Raw genomic sequence first — 13,485 nt, 5'->3', positions numbered from 1 at the left:
ACCTGTGCCCCTCAGTGCAGCCTCACCTGTGCCCATCAGTGCAGCCTCACCTGTGCCCAACAATGCAGCCTCACCTGTGCCCATCAGTGCAGCCTCACCTGTGTCCATCAGTGCAGCCTCACCTGTGCCCATCAGTGCAGCCTCACCTGTGTCCATCAGTGCAGCCTCACCTGTGCCCATCAGTGCAGCCTCATCTGTGTCCATCAATGCAGCCTCACCTGTGTCCATCAGTGCAGCCTCACCTGTGCCCATCAGTGCAGCCTCACCTGTGTCCATCAGTGCAGCCTCACCGCTCATCAGTGCAGCCTCACCTGTGTCCATCAATGCAGCCTCACCTGTGCCCATCAATGCAGCCTCACCTGTGCCCATCAATGCAGCCTCACCTGTGCCCATCAATGCAGCCTCACCTGTGCACATCAATGCAGCCTCACTTGTGCCCATCAATGTAGCCTCACATGTGCCTATCACTGCAGCCTCACCTGTGCCCATCAGTGCAGCCTCACATGTGCCCATCAGTGCAGCCTCACCTGTGCCCATCAGTGCAGCCTCACCTGTGCCCATCAGTGCAGCCTCACCTGTGCCCATCAGTGCAGCCTCACCTGTGTCAATCAGTGCAGCCTCACCTGTGCCCAACAATGCAGCCTCACCTGTGCCCATCAGTGCAGCCTCACCTGTGCCCCTCAGTGCAGCCTCACCTGTGCCCAACAATGCAGCCTCACCTGTGTCCATCAGTGCAGCCTCACCGCTCATCAGTGCAGCCTCACCTGTGCCCATTAGTGCAGCCTCACCTGTGCCCCTCAGTGCAGCCTCACCTGTGCCCATCAGTGCAGCCTCACCTGTGCCCAACAATGCAGCCTCACCTGTGCCCATCAGTGCAGCCTCACCTGTGACCATCAGTGCTGCCTCACCTGTACCCAACAATGCAGCCTCACCTGTGCCCATCAGTGCAGCCTCACCTGTGCCCAACAATGCAACCTCACATGTGTCCATCAGTGCAGCCTCACCTGTGCCCCTCAGTGCAGCCTCACCTGTGCCCTTCAGTGCAGTCTTACATGTGCCCCTCAGTGCAGCCTTACCTGTGCCCCTCAGTGCAGCCTCATCTGTGCCCATCAATGCAGCCTTACCTGTGTCCATCAGTGCAGCCTCACCTGTGCCCATCAGTGCAGCCTCACCTGTGCCCATCAGTGCAGCCTCACCTGTGCCCATCAGTGCAGCCTCACCTGTGCCCATCAGTGCAGCCTCACCTGTGCCCATCAATGCAGCCTCACCTGAGCCCTTCAATGCAGCCCCACCTGTGCACATCAATGCAGCCTCACTTGTGCCCATCAATGTAGCCTCACATGTGCCTATCACTGCAGCCTCACCTGTGCCCATCAGTGCAGCCTCACCTGTGCCCATCAGTGCAGCCTCACCTGTGCCCCTCAGTGCAGCCTCACCTGTGCCAATCAGTGCAGCCCCACCTGTGCCCAACAATGCAGCCTCACCTGTGCCCATCAGTGCAGCCTCACCTGTGTCCATCAGTGCAGCCTCACCGCTCATCAGTGCTGCCTCACCTGTGCCCATCAGTGCAGCCTCACCTGTGCCCCTCAGTGCAGCCTCACCTGTGCCCGTCAGTGCAGCCTCACCTGTGCCCAACAATGCAGCCTCACCTGTGCCCATCAGTGCAGCCTCACCTGTGCCCAACAATGCAGCCTCACCTGTGCCCATCAGTGCAGCCTCACCTGTGCCCCTCAGTGCATCCTCACCCGTGACCATCAGTGCTGCCTCACCTGTACCCAACAATGCAGCCTCACCTGTGCCCATCAGTGCAGCCTCACCTGTGCCCAACAATGCAACCTCACATGTGTCCATCAGTGCAGCCTCACCTGTGCCCCTCAGTGCAGCCTCACCTGTGCCCATCAATGCAGCCTAACCTGTGCCCATTAGTGCAGCCTCACCTGTGTCCATCAGTACAGCCTCACCGCTCATCAGTGCAGCCTCACCTGTGTCCATCAATGCAGCCTCACCTGTGCCCATCAATGCAGCCTCACCTGTGCCCTTCAATGTAGCCTCACCTGTGCACATCAGTGCAGCCTCACTTGTGCCCATCAGTGCAGCCTCACCTGTGCACATCAATGCAGCCTCACTTGTGCCCATCAGTGCAGCCTCACCTGTGCCCATCAGTGCAGCCTCACCTGTGCCTATCAGTGCAGCCTCACCTGTGCCCATCAGTGCAGCCTCACCTGTGTCCATCAGTGCAGCCTCACCGCTCATCAGTGCAGCCTCACCTGTGTCCATCAGTGCAGCCTCACCTGTGCCCATCAATGCAGCCTCACCTGTGCCCTTCAATGCAGCCTCACCTGTGCACATTAATGCAGCCTCACTTGTGCCCATCAGTGCAGCCTCACATGTGCCCATCAGTGCAGCCTCACCTGTGCCAATCAGTGCAGCCTCACCTGTGCCCCTCAGTGCAGCCTCACCTGTGCCCCTCAGTGCAGCCTCACCTGTGCCCATCAGTGTAGCCTCACCTGTACCCAACAATGCAGCCTCACCTGTGCCCATCAGTGCAGCCTCACCTGTGCCCATCAGTGCAGCCTCACCTGTGCCCATCAGTGCAGCCTCATCTGTGTCCATCAATGCAGCCTCACCTGTGTCCATCAGTGCAGCCTCACCTGTGCCCATCAGTGCAGCCTCACCTGTGTCCATCAGTGCAGCCTCACCGCTCATCAGTGCAGCCTCACCTGTGTCCATCAATGCAGCCTCACCTGTGCCCATCAATGCAGCCTCACCTGTGCACATCAATGCAGCCTCACTTGTGCCCATCAATGTAGCCTCACATGTGCCTATCACTGCAGCCTCACCTGTGCCCATCAGTGCAGCCTCACATGTGCCCATCAGTGCAGCCTCACCTGTGCCAATCAGTGCAGCCTCACCTGTGCCCAACCATGCAGCCTCACCTGTGCCCATCAGTGCAGCCTCACCTGTGCCCCTCAGTGCAGCCTCACCTGTGCCAATCAGTGCAGCCCCACCTGTGCCCAACAATGCAGCCTCACCTGTGCCCATCAGTGCAGCCTCACCTGTGTCCATCAGTGCAGCCTCACCGCTCATCAGTGCAGCCTCACCTGTGCCCAACAATGCAGCCTCACCTGTGCCCATCAGTGCAGCCTCACCTGTGTCCATCAATGCAGCCTCACCTGTGTCCATCAGTGCAGCCTCACCTGTGCCCATCAGTGCAGCCTCACCTGTGCCCATCAGTGCAGCCTCACCTGTGCCTATCAGTGCAGCCTCACCTGTGCCCATTAGTGCAGCCTAACCTGTGTCCATAAGTGCAGCCTCACCGCTCATCAGTGCAGCCTCACCTGTTTCCATCAGTGCAGCCTCACCTGTGCCCATCAATGCAGCCTCACCTGTGCCTATCAGTGCAGCCTCACCTGTGCCCATCAGTGCAGCCTCACCTGTGTCCATCAGTGCAGCCTCACCTGTGTCCATCAATGCAGCCTCACCAGTGCCCATCAGTGCAGCCTCACCTGTGCCCATCAGTGCAGCCTCACCTGTGTCCATCAATGCAGCCTCACCTGTGCCCATCAGTGCAGCCTCACCTGTGCCTATCAGTGCAGCCTCACCTGTGCCCATCAGTGCAGCCTCACCTGTGTCCATCAGTGCAGCCTCACCGCTCATCAGTGCAGCCTCACCTGTTTCCATCAGTGCAGCCTCACCTGTGCCCATCAATGCAGCCTCACCTGTGCCCTTCAATGCAGCCTCACCTGTGCCCTTCAATGCAGCCACACCTGTGCACATCAATGCAGCCTCACTTGTGCCCATCAGTGCAGCCTCACCTGTGCCCATCAGTGCAGCCTCACCTGTGCCCATCAGTGCAGCCTCACCTGTGTCCATCAGTGCAGCCTCATCTGTGTCCATCAATGGAGCCTCACCTGTGCACATCAATGCAGCCTCACTTGTGCCCATCAGTGCAGCCTCACCTGTGCCCATCAGTGCAGCCTCATCTGTGTCCATCAATGCAGCCTCACCTGTGTCCATCAGTGCAGCCTCACCTGTGCCCATCAGTGCAGCCTCACCTGTGCCTATCAGTGCAGCCTCACCTGTGCCCATCAGTGCAGCCTCACCTGTGTCCATCAGTGCAGCCTCACCTGTGCCCATCAGTGCAGCCTCACCTGTGCCCATCAGTGCAGCCTCACCTGTGTCCATCAGTGCAGCCTCACCGCTCATCAGTGCAGCCTCACCTGTTTCCATCAGTGCAGCCTCACCTGTGCCCATCAGTGCAGCCTCACCTGTGCCCCTCAGTGCAGCCTCACCTGTGCCAATCAGTGCAGCCCCACCTGTGCCCAACAATGGAGCCTCACCTGTGCCCATCAGTGCAGCCTCACCTGTGTCCATCAGTGCAGCCTCACCGCTCATCAGTGCAGCCTCACCTGTGCCCATCAGTGCAGCCTCACCTGTGCCCCTCAGTGCAGCCTCACCTGTGCCCATCAGTGCAGCCTCACCTGTGCCCAACAATGCAGCCTCACCTGTGCCCATCAGTGCAGCCTCACCTGTGCCCAACAATGGAGCCTCACCTGTGCCCATCAGTGCAGCCTCACCTGTGCCCCTCAGTGCATCCTCACCTGTGACCATCAGTGCTGCCTCACCTGTACCCAACAATGCAGCCTCACCTGTGCCCATCAGTGCAGCCTCACCTGTGCCCAACAATGCAACCTCACATGTGTCCATCAGTGCAGCCTCACCTGTGCCCCTCAGTGCAGTCTTACATGTGCCCCTCAGTGCAGCCTTACCTGTGCCCCTCAGCGCAGCCTCACCTGTGCCCATCAATGCAGCCTCACATGTGACCATCAATGCAACCTCACCTGTGCCCTTCAGTGCAGTCTTACATGTGCCCCTCAGTGCAGCCTCACCTGTGCCCATCAGTGCAGCTTCACCTGTGCCCATCAGTGCAGCCTCACCTGTGTCCATCAGTGCAGCCTCACCTGTGCCCATCAGTGCAGCCTCACCTGTGCCCATCAGTGCAGCCTCACCTGTGTCCATCAGTGCAGCCTCACGCTCATCAGTGCAGCCTCACCTGTTTCCATCAGTGCAGCCTCACCTGTGCCCATCAATGCAGCCTCACCTGTGCCCTTCAATGCAGCCTCACCTGTGCACATCAATGCAGCCTCACCTGTGCACATCAATGCAGCCTCACTTGTGCCCATCAGTGCAGCCTCACCTGTGCCCATCAGTGCAGCCTCACCTGTGCCCATCAGTGCAGCCTCACCTGTGCCTATCAGTGCAGCCTCACCTGTGCCCATCAGTGCAGCCTCACCTGTGTCCATCAGTGCAGCCTCACCTGTGTCCATCAATGCAGCCTCACCTGTGCACATTAATGCAGCCTCACTTGTGCCCATCAGTGCAGCCTCACATGTGCCCATCAGTGCAGCCTCACCTGTGCCAATCAGTGCAGCCTCACCTGTGCCCCTCAGTGCAGCCTCACCTGTGCCCCTCAGTACAGCCTCACCTGTGCCCATCAGTGTAGCCTCACCTGTACCCAACAATGCAGCCTCACCTGTGCCCATCAGTGCAGCCTCACCTGTGTCCATCAGTGTAGCATCATCTGTGCCCATCAGTGCAGCCTCACCTGTGTCCATCAATGCAGCCTCACCTGTGTCCATCAGTGCAGCCTCACCTGTGCCCATCAGTGCAGCCTCACCTGTGTCCATCAGTGCAGCCTCACCGCTCATCAGTGCAGCCTCACCTGTGTCCATCAATGCAGCCTCACCGCTCATCAGTGCAGCCTCACCTGTGCCCATTAGTGCAGCCTCACCTGTGCCCCTCAGTGCAGCCTCACCTGTGCCCAACAATGCAGCCTCACCTGTGCCCATCAGTGCAGCCTCACCTGTGCCCCTCAGTGCAGCCTCACCTGTGCCCAACAATGCAGCCTCACCTGTGTCCATCAGTGCAGCCTCACCGCTCATCAGTGCAGCCTCACCTGTGCCCATTAGTGCAGGCTCACCTGTGCCCCTCAGTGCAGCCTCACCTGTGCCCATCAGTGCAGCCTCACCTGTGCCCAACAATGCAGCCTCACCTGTGCCCATCAGTGCAGCCTCACCTGTGACCATCAGTGCTGCCTCACCTGTACCCAACAATGCAGCCTCACCTGTGCCCATCAGTGCAGCCTCACCTGTGCCCAACAATGCAACCTCACATGTGTCCATCAGTGCAGCCTCACCTGTGCCCATCAGTGCAGCCTCACCTGTGCCCTTCAGTGCAGTCTTACATGTGCCCCTCAGTGCAGCCTTACCTGTGCCCCTCAGTGCAGCCTCATCTGTGCCCATCAATGCAGCCTCACCTGTGTCCATCAGTGCAGCCTCACCTGTGCCTATCACTGCAGCCTCACCTGTGCCCATCAGTGCAGCCTCACCTGTGCCCATCAGTGCAGCCTCACCTGTGCCCCTCAGTGCAGCCTCACCTGTGCCAATCAGTGCAGCCCCACCTGTGCCCAACAATGCAGCCTCACCTGTGCCCATCAGTGCAGCCTCACCTGTGTCCATCAGTGCAGCCTCACCGCTCATCAGTGCTGCCTCACCTGTGCCCATCAGTGCAACCTCACCTGTGCCCCTCAGTGCAGCCTCACCTGTGCCCATCAGTGCAGCCTCACCTGTGCCTAACAATGCAGCCTCACCTGTGCCCATCAGTGCAGCCTCACCTGTGCCCAACAATGCAGCCTCACCTGTGCCCATCAGTGCAGCCTCACCTGTGCCCCTCAGTGCATCCTCACCCGTGACCATCAGTGCTGCCTCACCTGTACCCAACAATGCAGCCTCACCTGTGCCCATCAGTGCAGCCTCACCTGTGCCCAACAATGCAACCTCACATGTGTCCATCAGTGCAGCCTCACCTGTGCCCCTCAGTGCAGCCTCACCTGTGCCCATCAATGCAGCCTCACATGTGCCCATCAGTGCAGCCTAACCTGTGCCCATTAGTGCAGCCTCACCTGTGTCCATCAGTGCAGCCTCACCGCTCATCAGTGCTGCCTCACCTGTGCCCATCAGTGCAGCCTCACCTGTGCCCCTCAGTGCAGCCTCACCTGTGCCCGTCAGTGCAGCCTCACCTGTGCCTAACAATGCAGCCTCACCTGTGCCCATCAGTGCAGCCTCACCTGTGCCCAACAATGCAGCCTCACCTGTGCCCATCAGTGCAGCCTCACCTGTGCCCCTCAGTGCATCCTCACCCGTGACCATCAGTGCTGCCTCACCTGTACCCAACAATGCAGCCTCACCTGTGCCCATCAGTGCAGCCTCACCTGTGCCCAACAATGCAACCTCACATGTGTCCATCAGTGCAGCCTCACCTGTGCCCCTCAGTGCAGCCTCACCTGTGCCCATCAATGCAGCCTCACATGTGCCCATCAGTGCAGCCTAACCTGTGCCCATTAGTGCAGCCTCATCTGTGTCCATCAGTGCAGCCTCACCGCTCATCAGTGCAGCCTCACCTGTGTCCATCAATGCAGCCTCACCTGTGTCCATCAATGCAGCCTCACCTGTGCACATCAATGCAGCCTCACTTGTGCCCATCAGTGCAGCCTCACCTGTGCACATCAATGCAGCCTCACTTGTGCCCATCAGTGCAGCCTCACATGTGCCCATCAGTGCAGCCTCACCTGTGCCCATCAGTGCAGCCTCACCTGTGCCTATCAGTGCAGCCTCACCTGTGCCCATCAGTGCAGCCTCACCTGTGTCCATCAGTGCAGCCTCACCGCTCATCAGTGCAGCCTCACCTGTGTCCATCAATGGCACAGGTGAGGCTGCATTGAAGGGCACAGGTGAGGCTGCATTGATGGGCACAGGTGAGGCTGCATTGATGGACACAGGTGATGGGCACAGGTGAGGCTGCACTGATGGACACAGGTGAGGCTGCATTGATGGACACAGATGAGGCTGCACTGATGGGCACAGGTGAGGCTGCATCAGTGCAGCCTCACCTGTGCCCATCAGTGCAGCCTCACATGTGCCCATCAGTGCAGCCTCACCACTCATCAGTGCAGCCTCACCTGTGCCAATCAGTGCAGCCTCACCTGTGCCCCTCAGTGCAGCCTCACCTGTGCCCCTCAGTGCAGCCTCACCTGTGCCCATCAGTGTAGCCTCACCTGTACCCAACAATGCAGCCTCACCTGTGCCCATCAGTGCAGCCTCACCTGTGCCCATCAGTGCAGCCTCATCTGTGTCCATCAATGCAGCCTCACCTGTGTCCATCAGTGCAGCCTCACCTGTGCCCATCAGTGCAGCCTCACCTGTGTCCATCAGTGCAGCCTCACCTGTGCCCATCAGTGCAGCCTCACCTGTGCCCATCAGTGCAGCCTCACCTGTGCCCATCAGTGCAGCCTCACCTGTGCCCATCACCTGTGTTCATCAATGCAGCCTCACCTGTGCCCATCAATGCAGCCTCACCTGTGCCCTTCAATGCAGCCTCACCTGTGCACATCAATGCAGCCTCACTTGTGCCCATCAGTGCAGCCTCACATGTGCCCATCAGTGCAGCCTCACCTGTGTCCATCAGTGCAGCCTCACCGCTCATCAGTGCAGCCTCACCTGTGCCCTTCAATGCAGCCTCACCTGTGCACATTAATGCAGCCTCACTTGTGCCCATCAGTGCAGCCTCACATGTGCCCATCAGTGCAGCCTCACCTGTGCCAATCAGTGCAGCCTCACCTGTGCCCCTCAGTGCAGCCTCACCTGTGCCCCTCAGTGCAGCCTCACCTGTGCCCATCAGTGTAGCCTCACCTGTACCCAACAATGCAGCCTCACCTGTGCCCATCAGTGCAGCCTCACCTGTGCCCATCAGTGCAGCCTCATCTGTGTCCATCAATGCAGCCTCACCTGTGTCCATCAGTGCAGCCTCACCTGTGCCCATCAGTGCAGCCTCACCTGTGTCCATCAGTGCAGCCTCACCGCTCATCAGTGCAGCCTCACCTGTGTCCATCAATGCAGCCTCACCTGTGCCCATCAATGCAGCCTCACCTGTGCACATCAATGCAGCCTCACTTGTGCCCATCAATGTAGCCTCACATGTGCCTATCACTGCAGCCTCACCTGTGCCCATCAGTGCAGCCTCACATGTGCCCATCAGTGCAGCCTCACCTGTGCCCATCAGTGCAGCCTCACCTGTGCCCATCAGTGCAGCCTCACCTGTGCCCATCAGTAAAGCCTCTCCTGTGCCAATCAGTGCAGCCTCACCTGTGCCCAACCATGCAGCCTCACCTGTGCCCATCAGTGCAGCCTCACCTGTGCCCATCAGTGCAGCCTCACCTGTGCCAATCAGTGCAGCCCCACCTGTGCCCAACAATGCAGCCTCACCTGTGCCCATCAGTGCAGCCTCACCTGTGTCCATCAGTGCAGCCTCACCGCTCATCAGTGCAGCCTCACCTGTGCCCATCAGTGCAGCCTCACCTGTGCCCCTCAGTGCATCCTCACCTGTGACCATCAGTGCTGCCTCACCTGTACCCAACAATGCAGCCTCACCTATGCCCAACAATGCAACCTCACATGTGTCCATCAGTGCAGCCTCACCTGTGCCCCTCAGTGCAGTCTTACATGTGCCCCTCAGTGCAGCCTTACCTGTGCCCCTCAGTGCAGCCTCACCTGTGCCCATCAATGCAGCCTCACATGTGACCATCAATGCAACCTCACCTGTGCCCTTCAGTGCAGTCTTACATGTGCCCCTCAGTGCAGCCTCACCTGTGTCCATCAATGCAGCCTCACCTGTGCCAGGGAAGAGAGAGGAGAAGAAGAGGTTTGCCAGCCGGATCATCAGAGAGCGGGGAACATTGCTGTAACAGCTTTCATCTGCACAGTGTTCCCCGAGCTCGCCATCACACACAGCCCCGCCTCCTGGTCCGGGGACCAGCCTCACCTGTGCCCATCAGTGCAGCCTCACCTGTGCCCAACAATGCAACCTCACATGTGTCCATCAGTGCAGCCTCACCTGTGCCCCTCAGTGCAGCCTCACCTGTGCCCATCAATGCAGCCTCACATGTGCCCATCAGTGCAGCCTAACCTGTGCCCATTAGTGCAGCCTAACCTGTGTCCATAAGTGCAGCCTCACCGCTCATCAGTGCAGCCTCACCTGTGTCCATCAATGCAGCCTCACCTGTGCCCTTCAATGTAGCCTCACCTGTGCACATCAATGCAGCCTCACTTGTGCCCATCAGTGCAGCCTCACCTGTGCACATCAATGCAGCCTCACTTGTGCCCATCAGTGCAGCCTCACATGTGCCCATCAGTGCAGCCTCACCTGTGCCCATCAGTGCAGCCTCACCTGTGCCTATCAGTGCAGCCTCACCTGTGCCCATCAGTGCAGCCTCAACTGTGTCCATCAGTGCAGCCTCACCGCTCATCAGTGCAGCCTCACCTGTGTCCATCAATGCAGCCTCACCTGTGCCCATCAATGCAGCCTCACCTGTGCCCTTCAATGCAGCCTCACCTGTGCACATCAATGCAGCCTCACTTGTGCCCATCAGTGCAGCCTCACATGTGCCCATCAGTGCAGCCTCACCTGTGCCCATCAGTGCAGCCTCACCGCTCATCAGTGCAGCCTCACCTGTGTCCATCAGTGCAGCCTCACCTGTGCCCATCAATGCAGCCTCACCTGTGCCCTTCAATGCAGCCTCACCTGTGCACATTAATGCAGCCTCACTTGTGCCCATCAGTGCAGCCTCACATGTGCCCATCAGTGCAGCCTCACCTGTGCCAATCAGTGCAGCCTCACCTGTGCCCCTCAGTGCAGCCTCACCTGTGCCCCTCAGTGCAGCCTCACCTGTGTCCATCAGTGTAGCCTCACCTGTACCCAACAATGCAGCCTCACCTGTGCCCATCAGTGCAGCCTCACCTGTGCCCATCAGTGCAGCCTCATCTGTGTCCATCAATGCAGCCTCACCTGTGTCCATCAGTGCAGCCTCACCTGTGCCCATCAGTGCAGCCTCACCTGTGTCCATCAGTGCAGCCTCACCGCTCAACAGTGCAGCCTCACCTGTGTCCATCAATGCAGCCTCACCTGTGCCCATCAATGCAGCCTCACCTGTGCACATCAATGCAGCCTCACTTGTGCCCATCAATGTAGCCTCACATGTGCCTATCAGTGCAGCCTCACCTGTGCCCATCAGTGCAGCCTCACATGTGCCCATCAGTGCAGCCTCACCTGTGCCCATCAGTACAGCCTCACCTGTGCCAATCAGTGCAGCCTCACCTGTGCCCAACCATGCAGCCTCACCTGTGCCCATCAGTGCAGCCTCACCTGTGCCCCTGAGTGCAGCCTCACCTGTGCCAATCAGTGCAGCCCCACCTGTGCCCAACAATGCAGCCTCACCTGTGCCCATCAGTGCAGCCTCACCTGTGTCCATCAGTGCAGCCTCACCGCTCATCAGTGCAGCCTCACCTGTGCCCATCAGTGCAGCCTCACCTGTGCCCAACAATGCAACCTCACATGTGTCCATCAGTGCAGCCTCACCTGTGCCCCTCAGTGCAGTCTTACATGTGCCCCTCAGTGCAGCCTTACCTGTGCCCATCAATGCAGCCTCACCTGTGCCCATCAGTGCAGCCTCACCTGTGCCCATCAATGCAGCCTCACTTGTGCCCATCAATGCAACCTCACCTGTGCCCTTCAGTGCAGTCTTACATGTGCCCCTCAGTGCAGCCTCACCTGTGCCCATCAATGCAGCCTCACCTGTGCCCATCAATGCAGCCTTACCTGTGTCCAACAATGCAGCCTCACCTGTGCCCATCAATGCAGCCTCACCTGTGCCCCTCAATGCAGCCTCACCTGTGCCCATCAATGCAGCCTCACCTGTGCCCATCAATGCAGCCTCACCTGTGTCCAACAATGCAGCCTCACCTGTGCCCATCAATGCAGCCTCACCTGTGCCCCTCAATGCAGCCTCATCTGTGCCAGGGAAGAGAGAGGAGAAGAAGAGGTTTGCCAGCCGGATCATCAGAGAGCGGGGAACATTGCTGTAACAGCTTTCATCTGCACAGTGTTCCCCGAGCTCGCCATCACACACAGCCCCGCCTCCTGGTCCGGGGACTTTGATACACGTCACACGGCCCGGCATTGGATGGGTGTTCTGTCTATCAAAGTCCCCGGAGGGGAACACTGTGCAATTCAGATGAAAGCTGTTACAGCCGTGTTCCCCGCTCTCTGATGATCCGCTCGGCTCTCTCTTCCCCGGGGCGATCGCTGGGAGAAGAGATCCTATTCAGCCCCGCCTACCGGAAGTGTTCTCCCCTCCCCCCTTTCCGAGGCAGCCCCACGCTTGCCAGCAATCGTTTTTCACTCGCAAAATCTGAGCAGGCGAGTGGAAATTTTAAGGGCTGTTCTATTGTATCCTTTTATTTTATTTTTATTTTATTTATGTAGTTGTATTCTGTTCTTTCTATTCTATTATGTTCTATTCTATCATTTTTTCCTATTCTATTCTATACCTTTATCTTCTATTTAATTCTATTCCTTTATTTTCCATTCTATACTATTATATTCTATTATTTTCTACTCTGTTTTATTCTATTATATTCTTTTCTGTCATTTTCTATTCTATTTTAGTCTATTGCTTTATTTTATATTCTAATTTATTCTATTCTGTACTGTTCTATTCTGTTCTAATCTAGTCTTTTTTTTCTATTCTATCCCTTTATGTTCTAATCAGTTCTGAGAAGTTTTTGTGTTTGAGGCTAGTGGACTTTAAAGGTACTGTAACAATTAGATTACACAAAAGTATAAAATACGTTTTTATTCAATTAACATCGACATATTAAAACATACATATTTCAAATATATATCTCTATTTATTCCTGGGGGGGAGGGGGGGGTACAACTAACAAAATGGCAGCACCAGTTCACCCTCTATGAAGAAAATTGGCATGCTCAATTTAAAATTTCTAATCAATTCTATTTTTTTATCTTCTATTCTTTTATTTTTCATTCTATTTTATTCTATTTCTTTATTTTCTACTTTCTGTTATTTTCCATTCTGTTTTCCTCTATTGCTTTATATTATATTTTATTCAATTTTGTTCTGTACTGTTCTATTCTGTTCTATTCCGGGGTCACACAAACACGCGGAATTTGTCACCTGAGTTTGGGGTACCACTAACAATACATTGGCGCCCCCATACAGATCGCAGCATTGACCTTCCACCTCTGCGTTCCGGTGAGAACCGACCCGAAATCTTTTGTAAATAAAGTTGCGATGATTTGTAGATCAATCTTCATTTTTGGGTCATTTTTAATCAGGAATAAAGATGGAAATAACAATGTGAATGTTTTACCTGCAGGAAGAATATTATGTTATAAAGGAATGCGGATCGATGGAGATAAACGTTTGTTTTGTTACATTTTTATGAATTCCATAAAAAATAAAATGGATTTATAAACGATCTCATCCTTCTTTATCCTAAATACTCGTCTCTGTGAGACTTTGTTATGTGATGTCATTGGAGAGATGTAGAAGAATGAAGAGCTCCAGAGCAG

Source organism: Aquarana catesbeiana, linkage group LG02 (assembly GCF_042186555.1).
Source record: "Aquarana catesbeiana isolate 2022-GZ linkage group LG02, ASM4218655v1, whole genome shotgun sequence".
Lineage (NCBI taxonomy): Eukaryota > Metazoa > Chordata > Amphibia > Anura > Ranidae > Aquarana > Aquarana catesbeiana.
The sequence above is the reverse complement of the archived record's forward strand: the minus strand, read 5'-3'. Positions refer to the sequence as shown.